Raw genomic sequence first — 13339 nt, 5'->3', positions numbered from 1 at the left:
GTGAAAATTCAAAATTTCAAACTCATCCCAGACCTACTGGATCAGACACTCTGGGGTGTGTCTTTTAACAAGGCTGGCAGGTGTTTCTGATACGAGCTAAAGTTTGAGAACCAGTGCTTCGGGATACTGCTACACAGAGTTTTTTGGACATGCGAGTCCAAAAACATGGGGAATGAAGGGTTTATGAATAAAGGCAAAATCTACAGTATGATCACCACAGTGGATGGCTGTGGATCACGCAACTTAGTGAAACTGAGCTGGGAGAAGGGTAAGATCCCTAGAGCAGAGGAGGTAAAGGAACAGAGAGGCCAAAACCAGCATGCTGACGGGTCTCCTACGAGGATATGAAAATTACCAAAAGTATTTTTGTTTAAAATATTCTCTCAAGGATATAACTGAAACATTTTAAGGTGCTTCTGTCCTCCCCATATTTAATAATTTTATCCTAAAATATCTTTTAGAAAAGATAGATTTTGAGAATATAATTATTTTAATAAGATTCCATTTACTAATGGTTGCACTTAAAATGTTTAACCAACTTACTAGTTTTAAAAAGCAGTCTTCTTTCTAAAGCTCTTCTAATACTGTGTAAAATATCTTGAAAATCACTTTCATTAATTATTACAACTTTACACATAAATGCTGGCTCACACCCTTTCCTTCTTATCTGATGTTCCTACAGAACATTTTTTTAAAAAGAGTGAAGATTTAAGTATGCGTATTCAAAAATGCTCGCCACCAACACAAAAAATAAATGATTAGAGCCAATACCAATTTAGCATTTTTAAGAAGGGAAGGGAGATCATTCTTCTTGAACCCTAATTTAAATTTAGGTATCTCAACAGTACCCATCCAGCTGTCCTATGAATTCTCCATCACAGAGGTGGTCGGTTTACATTCTCAATTGTGCTATTCAAGAAAACCAGGTTAGAGCCTAGTTGCTGTCAGTTGCTGATTCTGCTCAGTATGCTTTTACATCTCACACTGCTATATTTACATGCAGTGCTTTCACTAAAATCCTGCTCTTATTTTGTGCAGAAATTGTTGTCAAACTAAAAATAGCATTAAAAGTGAGACTGGCACTTCATGATAATTTGGTCATTCTTCCAAAAATGGCAAAATTTTAAGCCTCACATAATATCTAATAAATTCCAGATTGCTTTAGGATTTTACTTTCATTTTATTTGTTTAATGTTGGTGTTTGCAATGATCTAAAAGCATACCATTATGATTGCACTCTATGAATAATACTAGTTATATCCTTGAGTGTATATTATTAAGATTATCAGCTATATCCTCCAAATTTTCTTTCTTTTATTATTAAGAACACCACACTTTTTCTGTTATAATGAATTAAATCATAAAAGTTTTAAAACAATGTGTTTCTATAGCATAACAAATTTAAAAAAGGATACATTACTTACAGTTGTTCTGAGAAGTATAAAAAAAGTGAGTTTCTAGCACAAGGTTAATTCTTCCTTAAAAAAGTTCCTTTTAAATGGCTATAGCAGTAAATGCTAATTGTATTCCAAAATCAACCCTCTATTTTCCTTTAAATAAGACAGAACCTGCTGAATTTTATCTGGACAAATGGCCCCAAAGCTAAAGCCACATTTCTCAACATTCCTTGCAGCTAGGATAGCCAATGTAACAAAGATCTGGCCAAAAGGATGTATATATAAATGATGTGTTCACATCCTTAAAAGAGAATGCCTTGACCTTGTTTTCCTCTTTCTGCAAGAAACACAGAGAGATGGTGAGTGTTGTTTATCACATAGATAACATACTTGGAGATAGAAGACCAATGGGATGTAAGGAACCTGGTCTGAACATACACATGTAGCAGAAGCAGCCTGTCCACAAAGCACTTACTGATTTAGACTTTTACTTCAAAGAGAAACAATCATCTATCTTTATTCAAACACTGTTATTTTGGTCCTTGACAAAATAAAATATATATACGTGTATAAAATAAAATATACACGTGTGCATGTGTGTACAAATGTGTTTGTGTATACTTAAATATATATATTACATATAGCATATGTTCTATTGAATATTCCTAAAAATTAAACAATGTCAAATTCGTTTCTGTGTGCTCCCAAATGCATTACTGTCTTTGCTACTTGCTCATAGGAAAACATGTATTCTAAAAAAACATATTAGGATTTGCAAAGGTTTATCATTTTAGCCAAAGGCTATGCTTGGTGGTGTTTTTAAACAGTTATCAAGAAATCACAGGAGCTGTAATTAAACTAATATATTATAGCAACATAACATAATGTTAAGAACACAACCTCTATAGCCAGATTTCCTGGGTTTGAATCCCAGCTCTGCCAGATATCAGCTAGCTATGTGACTTTGAGCAAATTATGTCATCTCTCTGTGCCTCAGTTCCTCATCTGAAAAAATGGGGAAGATTGATAATAGGACTTTCCCAATAGGGCTGTTATGAGGGCTAAATAAATTAATATTTGTAATATTTAAAATAGTAACTAGCACATAGTAAGGGCTATCCGATAAAGGAAAGAAAGAAAGGAAGCCTTTTACAAGGAACAAACCGGATTATATTTATAGTCTAGTTTTGGCTATAACTTCTGGATAGTCAATCACTGCATATTTTAAATTATGAAATTATTTTACGTACTGCATTTTTAAAAGAAGGTAAACAGAGAAAAAACATAGGAGAAAAGAAAGAAATCAACAGGTTTGCGGGGTTTTTTTCCCTTATACTTGTCTCTGAAGGTGACCTCTTTGGGAAACGTATGTTATTTGTTCTCTGAGCTGTGTATGATTAGTTTCTTCATCATACACAGACAAATTAGGAACGCTGCTGTGGTGCCCAGAAATCATCTGTTAAACAAAGTCAAAATTAATGATAAAATTGAGTTCCCTTTGTGTTTGATTTTCATCTATCTGTACTCAATTATAAACGAGCTATCAAAGAAAGCTACCCATTAGCTCTTAATTCATAATGACTCCAGAAAGCAATCCCTATACTGCCACTGATAACTCACCAACAATCTCCTATTCTCTGCAGGGCTTTAGATGAAAATGAAAAGGGAAAACAAAACTACATAATCCAAGCAGCTCCTAATCCTGAGCCCTACCATGGAAAACTAGGAAATCAGGCTTAATATATGCAAGGTGTAATAAGTTTTCATCTACATATGTGAAAGAGACATTGGAACTATTTTTTCTTTCACCATAATCTATTGTGCCTTAAATAAAACAGTCATAACAGCAACAGTGCATCCCAGATTTCTATTTCATTGTGTCAAAAGCAAATATTCTTCAAAGTTAGCGAAAGCTTTCCATGAGGAAAAAGTCTAAAACAGAGATGATATGTGCTTTATGCAGAGAGAAGTAACATCTAGTTATTTATTTGGGGTAAGAGTGACATCATCCCATAAGTGGACTTTTCTCTCTTCACAGTACTCATCTAAACGCCTAAACACTCTGACCTCTGGCACATCCCATAGTAAATCCATTCTGTAGCCTCCTAACTAACTGGTTCTGAACTATATAAGGAAAAAGAATTAGGCATTGTCCATTTATTCATAGGTGATTTAAAGAAATATTAAAACAGATTTGAATCCTGATTTGAAATAATTCCCTGCCCTTATTCACAGATTTATGTACATTTAATTTATATTCTTCTTACTTCCAAAAAAAGAAAAAAAGACTACTAACAATTTTAAAATATAATATACTTAAAAATAAAATGAGAAGAAAAAATCAGCAGTTACAATGAAAGTGGTCAGAAGGAGAGAAGGGCTGGAGGGCAAGGAGATAAGATCATGGTCTAGGACTGGAGCTGGATGGTTATTGCAAGTGTACAATTCACTTAAGTTTTAAGTCTTCTGACAGACAACAGAAAGAGGTGGGGGGGGGAACCATAAGATGAAAATAAGCATTTCAAATCTTCAGGAGAAAGGCAAACTTTTTTCTAATATTAAGTTCTCTAGACAGTGACTCACAAGAATCTTTGTTTTAAAAGTAACATAGAAAATGCTAAAGACTCATTAAAACAAACTGTGATTTCCAGACCAATATTTGCTTACTTCAGTTATTTTGTTTGCTTGTCTTTAACCCTGGTATCAACAGCATTCCTCCTATAAACAGCAATTCTACAGGCTGAAGATGCCTAAACTTATAGAAAATTTAAAATTACTGAAACACACTTTATAAATTTCTTTCACTTTCTGTATAATGTGCATATGCAAAAATATTTCCAACTGTAGCAAGTGTACTTACCTAATGATTCCTAACCCTTTCATCCATGCAGTCAATAAACATTTATTGAATAGCTTCTATGAATCAGATATTACTAGGTTCCAGAGACACAAAGATGACCAAGACACTGACCCTGTCCTCAAAAAGGTCACACTCTAAAAGTACATATCATCACAGTGAGTATAGTGGAAACAGGCTCTAGAGAGGCTTATGGCAGAAGGGATATTTGGTAAGTAGAAAGTGGCGTTCGGGATTATGAAAAACTTCACCAAAAATAAATGGCATATAAACTCTATATCAAAGACTAGGAGTTTGTTAGATTACTAAAATAGGGGAAAGCCATTCCACATAAAAGGGATGCTGTCTTTGCATTTGCTGAGATATGACCAGAACAGCATTTAAGCAACAGCAAGTAATTTAGTATGGACAGTATACCTTATTATTATGGACTGAATGTTTGTGCCCCCTGCAAAATTTATATGTTGAAACCCACCCCGCCCCCCAGTGTAATAGTACTAGGAGGTAGGGCCTTTGGGAGGTAATTAGCATTAGAATGAGATCAAGAGGGTGGAGCTCACAGGAATGGAATTAGTGCCCTTATTAAAGTCACTAGAGAGTTTGCTTCCTCTCTCTGCTCTCCACCATGTGAAGAGACATTACCAATGAGAAGCTGGCAGTCAGAAAAGAGCCCTCACTAGAATTCTACCAGGCTGGCACTCTGACCTCATACTTCCAGCCTCCAGAACTGGGAGAAATACATTTCTGTTGTTCATAAGGTGCCTAGGCTATGATACTTTATTATAGCAGCCCAAACAGACTAAGACAAGGATAAAGACAAAGCCGGAGAGGAACCCAATGGCCAGGGCATGGAGGGCTTTGTATGGTAAGCTAAGGAGTATGGAATTCAGCCTAGAGGTCATTGTTCTTCAATTCTTTTAAAACAAAGAAATCATTATTTAGACATAAACATACATGGGAGCCCAACTATAAAACAGAAAAGGAATCTCCTTATTTCAGATGAGTGCTGGAGAATCTGAAAACTGACCTGGTCAGCTTCTTATCACACAGTTTGAAAACCCTGTCTATAACCAAATCAGGTGTGGGGAGAGTTTATCACAAAGGTTTATAGTCAGAAGGATAACATGAGAAGATTTCAAATTTTACAATGATGACTATGGCTCTAATATGAAAATGGATGGGGGGAAAATGAGAACCAAGGAGAAGATGATTTATGAGGGTAAGACCATTTCAAGAAAAGAGTAATGAATGAAATCCTGTATTAGGACAGCGAATAGTGAAATTTTTAGAACATGAAGGATAAAGAGGAAATCCAAGTGACTACCAGGAGAAAGAGCTGATTACATACAAAGGAATAAAAATCAAATTATCAGGATTTTATCAGCAACACTGGATATAAGACAAAACCAGAAATATAAAATCCTAGACAAATACATAAGATCTCAAGTCATCACTAAAAGAATTTCTACAGGATGTGCCATAAGAAAAGAAAGTGTTAACAAGTAAGCTGCAAAAGCAATGATTTATGACAAGTTTGAGTTGGCAGGTGGTACACAGCAAAAGAATGTATTTTACCCATGACATAACTAGAAATGATCACTCAGGAACTGCAGAAGATTCAGATCCTATCACAGGCCATGACACAGTAGAAATCATCTATAAATTTATATGAAATACTAATGTGAATATGGGTTCAAATGATTCATAATGGTAAATGAGATTTATATTGCCTCATTCATAGGTCTTAAATTTAAATTATCATCATCCAGCTACTTGGACCATTTTACTTTATTTTTTATTAAATCAGAGTAGGAGAGGATAGAAAACAATGAATTGGAAGTGAGGGTATAGAAAGAGAAGATGTACATGATAGTAAAGTTCTTCTTTCTAGGAATCTTTATGACATAAAAGAAAAAGAAAGAACATTCAGGATCCATTAACAGTGACTAATTTTTGTTCACTGATAATAAGATTACTTCAGCATTTTTATATGCTCTAGAAGAGAGAGAATGAACATTTCTGAGGGAAAAAAAAATGAGATCATTAAGGGTCAAAAAACACCACAGGTTAAAGAATAAATTGTTCATTTTTTTTAATTATTGAGGTTTTTCTTAAAGTAAGAAATGTAGGATTTAAGAAAAAGCAAAAAATAATCTCTGCCAAAATTTAGCAATTGTAGGACCCTGCACGCTTTTAGAGTAAAATTTCCTAAAATAGATTCATTATTCCATTTAGTCTTCTTACACATGTGACATCTTCATAAGTCAATACAAGTCAAACTGACCACTGTCTCTCATATAGAATTGGTTAATTCCTGTATAATCTTGCTTAACTTTATTTTCTTTTATTCTCTAATAGACCCCTGACAACCTATTCATTAATCTAATCCATTAACTCCTTCAAGACCAAGCTTAAAATGCATCTCTTTCCATAATCATTCCCTAACTAACTATTCAACCTGTGACCTTTATTCTTTTCCATCTTTCCAGTTTCCTAAGAATCTATCTCTAATCCTTGTCCTCTCTCCCTGTCATCTTCGTTCTTGGGTCCCCTCTTAGCCCCATTAATATTTAATCAAAAATGAAAGGAACTAACAAATATAAAAAAGAAACAACCACATATTCTATTTACTTATTCTTACTTTCTTGTTATAAACCTCTCAAAAATAAATAAGCTTCTTCCTCTACTCCCTTACCAGCCACAGAATGCTCAAGTGACTCATTTGTTTATGGTGAGTTTTCTCCAAGTGGGCAATAAATTCAAAGTGCAGGCATTTTGTTTTTTATTTCTTCACATACATCCAGGGAAAACAGTGCAATACGTCGAGTGCAGAAAATATAAAACTAAATATGTGCTAACTAAGATATTAAGAAAGAAAAAGAGTAAAATCTGATAAATTAATGTGGAGCACGCTCAAAATAGAAGGAAACACTCACACTTTCTACCTCACCCACCCTCTAGGCAAACAGAGTTATGCTAAATATTGGTAAAAAGACTGCTTTGGAAATTTACAGATTTATTTTGTGTTTCCTGCCAACATTCTAGAGAGCTTCAGAAAAAAACAAAAGAAAAATGAATCCATTAAAAAGCCTTTATTCTCATCTACAGAGGAAGACCATTTCCTAGTACGTTATTTAGGTTCATTAACATTCATGGTGTATTTTGCAAACACAGAATTATAAGCTCTGTGGTAAAGGAAAGTGCATCTAATTTGACCTACACATTCTCCCACAATTAGATGTTTCAGGGTCTTAAAGGTTGATTAAGTTGAACCAGGTAACAAGTGAAGTGAGTAAAGGATTTTCTGTGGGTCATAGAGAAGAAAATCTTTATCACATATAATAATATGTAAAGACACCACAAGCGAGAAATAATCAGTCTGATCAAAATTTTATAATCATGGCATACGATAAGAATGTAATACTCAAATGAGGCCCCAGAATTATAAAATATTCTTCTATCTGGAAGATGTATTTTTTTCTCCTTTCTTTTAAATACGGGGGTTTAAGAAATATAATCAAAATAACAAACCTACCAAACTTCTGTTAAAATAAATAACAGCAAAGGAATACAAAAAGTATTAACAGAGAAAGACAGAAAAGGAGGCAACAAGAGAACAGAAATTTCAACAAGTTTTTGGAACTTAGAAAGTAGTTGGAGTGGTAAGGAAGTAAGTAGACAGGAAAAAATTAAAATCTGCTATTGCAGAGGAAGAAACTGAAGAGAGCTGGTCAGTTTGCTTCACAGAAGCCCTAGGAAACTCAGCATTTGGAGGCTTCTAGTACTATGGCAGAAGGTAAGATGCAGTGTTAAACAAGGGCACTGTAGGCTCTTCAGCAGAGCCTTTCCCTAACCCATACAGATAAACGTGTATTCCTCCAAAATGCCACCTCTCTCCCCTCAAATGGGAGATCAGAGGTTCACTCTCTGAAAAACACTGAACTAGGAAGGCTCCAAGTTCAGAGACAATGAGCATAGCAAATGGCAGGTGTGAATCATATGGTTAAAAATAGGAGGATTCAGTCTTACTGAAAGTTGGGACCCTTATCTACTTTCCCTGTCCTTATGCAAGGATGCCAGTAGCCACATAAAACTTCCTCCACTCCATACCCTTTACACCCATCCCTTGTAAGAGACTGGAAGATTCACCTCTGCAAAAACTAAATGACCCCAGAGAAAAACTTTCACTTCTTTCCATCAATATAAAGGCTATCTCACTTTCTGACTACCCAACAGTGAAGATCACCAGGAACAAAGCACACCAAAAACAGAATTTTCAATTGTCTTTTCCTAACTCATTCTAAAATGATATTATCATGGATCACCAGCCATTTCAAGACAGCCTGCAACACAAAAGACAAGGGACTAAAAAAAAACCAAAAACACACAGGAAAAGAAAATCTGAAAGAAACAGTGAGGGGGTGGGGGAACAAGAAGAAAACTTGGGAGAAAAAATAAAACATCTATAATACTTTCAAAAAGATAAAACGATCTTTGAATATTTAACAATGACAGAATCTACACAAAAGGTAGACAACACAGGCATTTTATTAGAAATGTTTTTAATGTGATTACTAAAATAATACAGTTGGAAGATAACTTCTCAAAATGGAACAGAAAGTCAAAATGATGGGGAACTTGACAAAAAGATAAGATCTAGGAGATTCAATATTGAAATACTAGAATATCCTAAAACAGTTAATAGAAAATGTGGAGAGAAGGAAATAGATGAAGAAATGACACAAGAAAATAGTCCAGAAATAAAGGATGAAGTGCTTATGAGATTAACCTTCTTAAGCAAATATGCAGATACTAATTTTTCAACATGCCACATCCCTGCCCAGTGGCATCCTTCTGCCTAGCAATCTCATTCTAGCCCTCAATAACTAGTTTCACTTTATGTAATCAATCTGATCTCTTATTCTCTAAAACGCAAACTCTTTCCACAAACTTTCTATCTCCTTTCTATTCTCAGGGAATAGAAGGAAGGTCACTTCAATACTCAGCACACTGAAAAATGGAGACAATAGTCCCCACACAAAAGAGCAAAAGCAATTATGGTATAAAATAATTAGTTAGACCTGAGACAAGGCTCAAGTTCTACTTCCTCTGTATCACTTGTTTTTTCCTTTTTCTCTCTATGAACCCTTAGCTTGACCAGCAGTGTAGCACGATGGTTAGGACCATGGACTTTGCTATTAGACAAGCCTGAATTCAAGTCCAGGCAATACCATCTACTTAACCTCTCTAAATGTCAGTGTACTCATCTATGAAATGAATATATAATAACAGTATTTTATCTCACAGTGTTACCGTGAGGATTAAATTAAATATGAATGTAAAATAATCTCTAATTTCTTTCATGTGTCTCATCTGAGAAAACTGCAAATGTAGGCATTAAGTTCCGTGACCCTTTTCTACCAATCAATTGTATAACATCTAAATATAATTCAGAAAGCAATATGATCTGCTCTGAACCAAACTGTGCCCCCCACCAAGTTCATATGTTGAAGCCCTAACCCCACTGTGATGGTAGTTGGAGACAGGACATTTGGGAGATAATTAGGTTTAAATGAGGTCATGAGCATGGGGCCTGTTGATAAGATTAGTGCCATGTGAGTGCCATCTGTAAGCGAGGAAAAGAACTCACTGGAACTCAACCATGCTGGCTGATCTCAGACTTCCAGCCTCCAGAACTGTGAGAAATTAAATTTCTGTTGTTTAAGCCACCCACAGTACAGTATTTTGTTATTGTAGAGCTAGATGATTAATACATGATCCTTCAAAAAGGTTAAAAGTCTGGTATCAAAAAACCTTTATCCTAGTCCATTTTGTTACTGATTTGGCAAGGAAAAGTTAAAGTGCATAAACATCCTAAACACTTAAAAGAAGACAATTTTAATTGCCATTGCTAGTCATATGGATATTAATAGGAATGATTTTTTTAAAAAGAGAAGAAAATGGAAATGAGAAGAAAAGAAAGGAATTCTTCAGTTTGCCCCCAAGCCACCTTTCAAGTTCACTTTCCCCAACCTCTCACTTTTCCTGATGTGGGGTCTTTCACTGACCTCCTCACCTTATTACTTTACTTTTTAAATATTTTGTTTAGTAAACTCACTTAAAAACATGGAAAGGAGACATTTACGTGACCATATAAGCAATGGGCTATCTTCTTCCAAAGTGTTCAATTGAAAAGACCAGGTATTTGGAAAGAAAATAAAGCTATTATTTCAATGGTAGGTAATATTCTTTTTTGAGAAAGGTTACCAGATAATTCGTAAGAGAAACATCCACAAGTGAGTTATAAAGGTCAATCCCTTGTGGGATGAAATAAGTTTTCAAGTTCAATTTAAGACAAGATTTTTAATTGCCAAGGTAGACTACCTAGGGACAATTTCAGATTGAAAGGCCAAAAACCTTAAGTTAGTTGATTTTTAGTAGAGAATTTAACCCCAGCCCCCCCCCAAAGAAAATCTGATAAATCATTTCCCGTAAGTGAAAAACTAATTATATCACCATATTGACATTATAATAGCATCTAAATGTTTCCTCAAAATTTGAAACATCTAAACACTATGAGTGATACTTTGGGCCTAAATTTCCAGTAAATTTATCCTCACTGAAATCTTTAGAGAATAATAATGAAGAAAGATTACACAACAGTTGATTGATATTTTTTTAATGTTTACTGTTAGATATAGATTTTTTTTAAGTAAAAAGGTAAAAGATGCTTTTAAAAAATTTTTTTTTATTATTTCATTTCATCCAGGTCAAATGAATTTATGAAAAAAAGCATAGTATAGTACATAGCATAGTGTTGAAAGCACCTTAGTCCATTTGGGCTGCTATAACAAAATATCAGGGACTGAGTGGCTTACAAACAACAGAAATTGATTTCTCACAGTTCTGGAAGCTGGAAGTTCAAGATCAGCTGCCAGCATGGTCTGGTGTGGGCTCTTCTCCAGGTTGCAGAGTTCTTGTTGTATCTTCATGTGGTGAAAGGGGCTAGGGATCTCTCTGGAGTTTCTTTTTTAAGGCCACTAATCCTATCTGAAGGTCTATACGCTCATGATTTATGCACCTCTCAAAGCCCTATGTACTAGTACCATCACATCAGGAATTAGTATCTCAACATATGATTTGCGGGGAGGACACAAACACTCAGACCATAGGAGAAAATATAAAAGTTTTAGAGTTGGATGGGAGAGGTAAATGCCTATAATTATTAACTGTATATGTTAATAAGCATTCAGTCCTAGTAATCATTTTTCCCAATGTATAAAAACAACACATGAAAATTAATTCATTCACTGTATATAACAAAACAGAAAGAGACTCATGGATATAGAGAACAAACTAGTGGTTACCAGTAGGGAGAGGATAGGAGAGAGGGGGAAAATAGAAGTATGGGATTAAGAGATACAAAATACTACTTATAAAATAGATAAGCAACAAGGATATATTGCATAGCACAAGGAAATATAGCCATTGTTTTGTAATAAACTTAAATGGAATATAATCTATAAAAATACTGAATCACTATGTTGTATACCTGAAACTAATATAATATTGTAAATCAACTATACTTCAATTTTAAAAACTGTAAAAAATTAATTAATTCACCCGCCATTTAATGCAAAGAGTAGGTAATTGGAGCCCATAAAATTTTCTAATTTAAGAAGACAAAAAAATTTCTGTAGCACTTTAAAAAACTGGAAATTTCAATTCTTAAAAACAAAATATAACAAAACAAATGTCCAAAAGACCTAAAGCAACAATGAAATCAGTACTATAATAGTAGGCTTGCTTCACAGTTTCCTAAAATCAGGACTTACAGACCATAGAAAAATCAAGCTCTATGGTTTACTCCTTCAAAGATTGGGCCTAAAAATGGCTTTAACATTCAATAAACATTTTTTGAGTGCCTACTCTGTGCCAGGCACTCTTCTAAGAATTGAAAACATACAGTATTAGCAAACAGAACAGCAAAGGCCCCTGCTCTCGTGAAGCTTATACTGACTTGGAAAAGGGATTATATATATTAAATTTAAATCCCTCTTATTGTATACTGTAGCTACTTTTTCTCCTTTTCACTTCAGATTTAGGAGAACCTTGGCTCCTATCCCATATAAAAATGTCTCTTTATTCCAGACAATATGCTCTTCTGGTAACTATATTATGTGTGGCAATATTTCAGTATTGTCAGGTACACTTATAATTTCATTATTTGTAAAAAACTGCAAAACAAACATACAACACATTTTTTATTTTAAATATACTTTAAGTAGCTCTGGTTAATATTGTTAAATAACAAATGCCAATAAAAATATAATTCAGTTACAGAATCTATCATGAAAAATGCTATGAATGCTATCACACATCCAAGGAAGGGAAAGAGATACAAGGGACATGGAAATATTATATAATTATATGAGCATGGGCTAAAATCAAGTAAATGTTAAAGGATTTAGATAGCTTCTCATGTAATCAAATCTGTGACAGGTAATCCAGACTTTGGGACCCATCCTTCAAGCCTCCCTTGAGGAGACAGAAGAGGGCAGCTGTGCTGGCTCTGCACACCCTAAATGCAGAGCTGCATGGTCAGCCAAAGCAGAGGGGAAGTAGAGGACAGGCAGGCCCCTAGGCTAATCCAAGGAGAACAGGAGAAGCAACAGCCCTGATATCAAAGAGCAGAAAGAGATCAAGAAAATCGTATCCCCAAAAGGCATGGGTCTCCAACACAGCCTCCCACATTTATGTGGCTCATCACAAAGTCAATTGCATCAAGTCTGTCTCTACAGGTAAAAATTCTCTGCCGGCTGACTTGAAGACAGGTTTCTTTTTTTTTTTTTTTTTATCAAACTTTCTGTTTTCCAGACTAAACTTTTGCAGTTATTCAGTGATCCTTCTATAAGGTTTCCAAAGTTGATAATAATAAAACTAGTAAGTTCAGTACCTTACCAACCAAACAATTCCAGTCTAACACATTTCAATTTGTGATGACTTCTCTTAAATTTTCCTCTGTTTAAAAATTTACACTGTTTCTCCCATAATTATCATGCATCACTTTACATTTTAATAGTTT

General features: G+C 34.5%; 1 protein-coding gene across 1 annotated transcript in view; it reads right to left on the bottom strand.

The window, feature by feature from the left end:
• GBE1 (1,4-alpha-glucan branching enzyme 1) overlaps positions 1 to 13339 on the bottom strand; it is a 290929-nt gene that overhangs the window by 172614 nt on the left and 104976 nt on the right. The window lies entirely within an intron of this gene.

This window comes from Lagenorhynchus albirostris, chromosome 5, assembly GCF_949774975.1.
Source record: "Lagenorhynchus albirostris chromosome 5, mLagAlb1.1, whole genome shotgun sequence".
NCBI lineage: Eukaryota > Metazoa > Chordata > Mammalia > Artiodactyla > Delphinidae > Lagenorhynchus > Lagenorhynchus albirostris.
The sequence above is the reverse complement of the archived record's forward strand: the minus strand, read 5'-3'. Positions and strand labels throughout refer to the sequence as shown.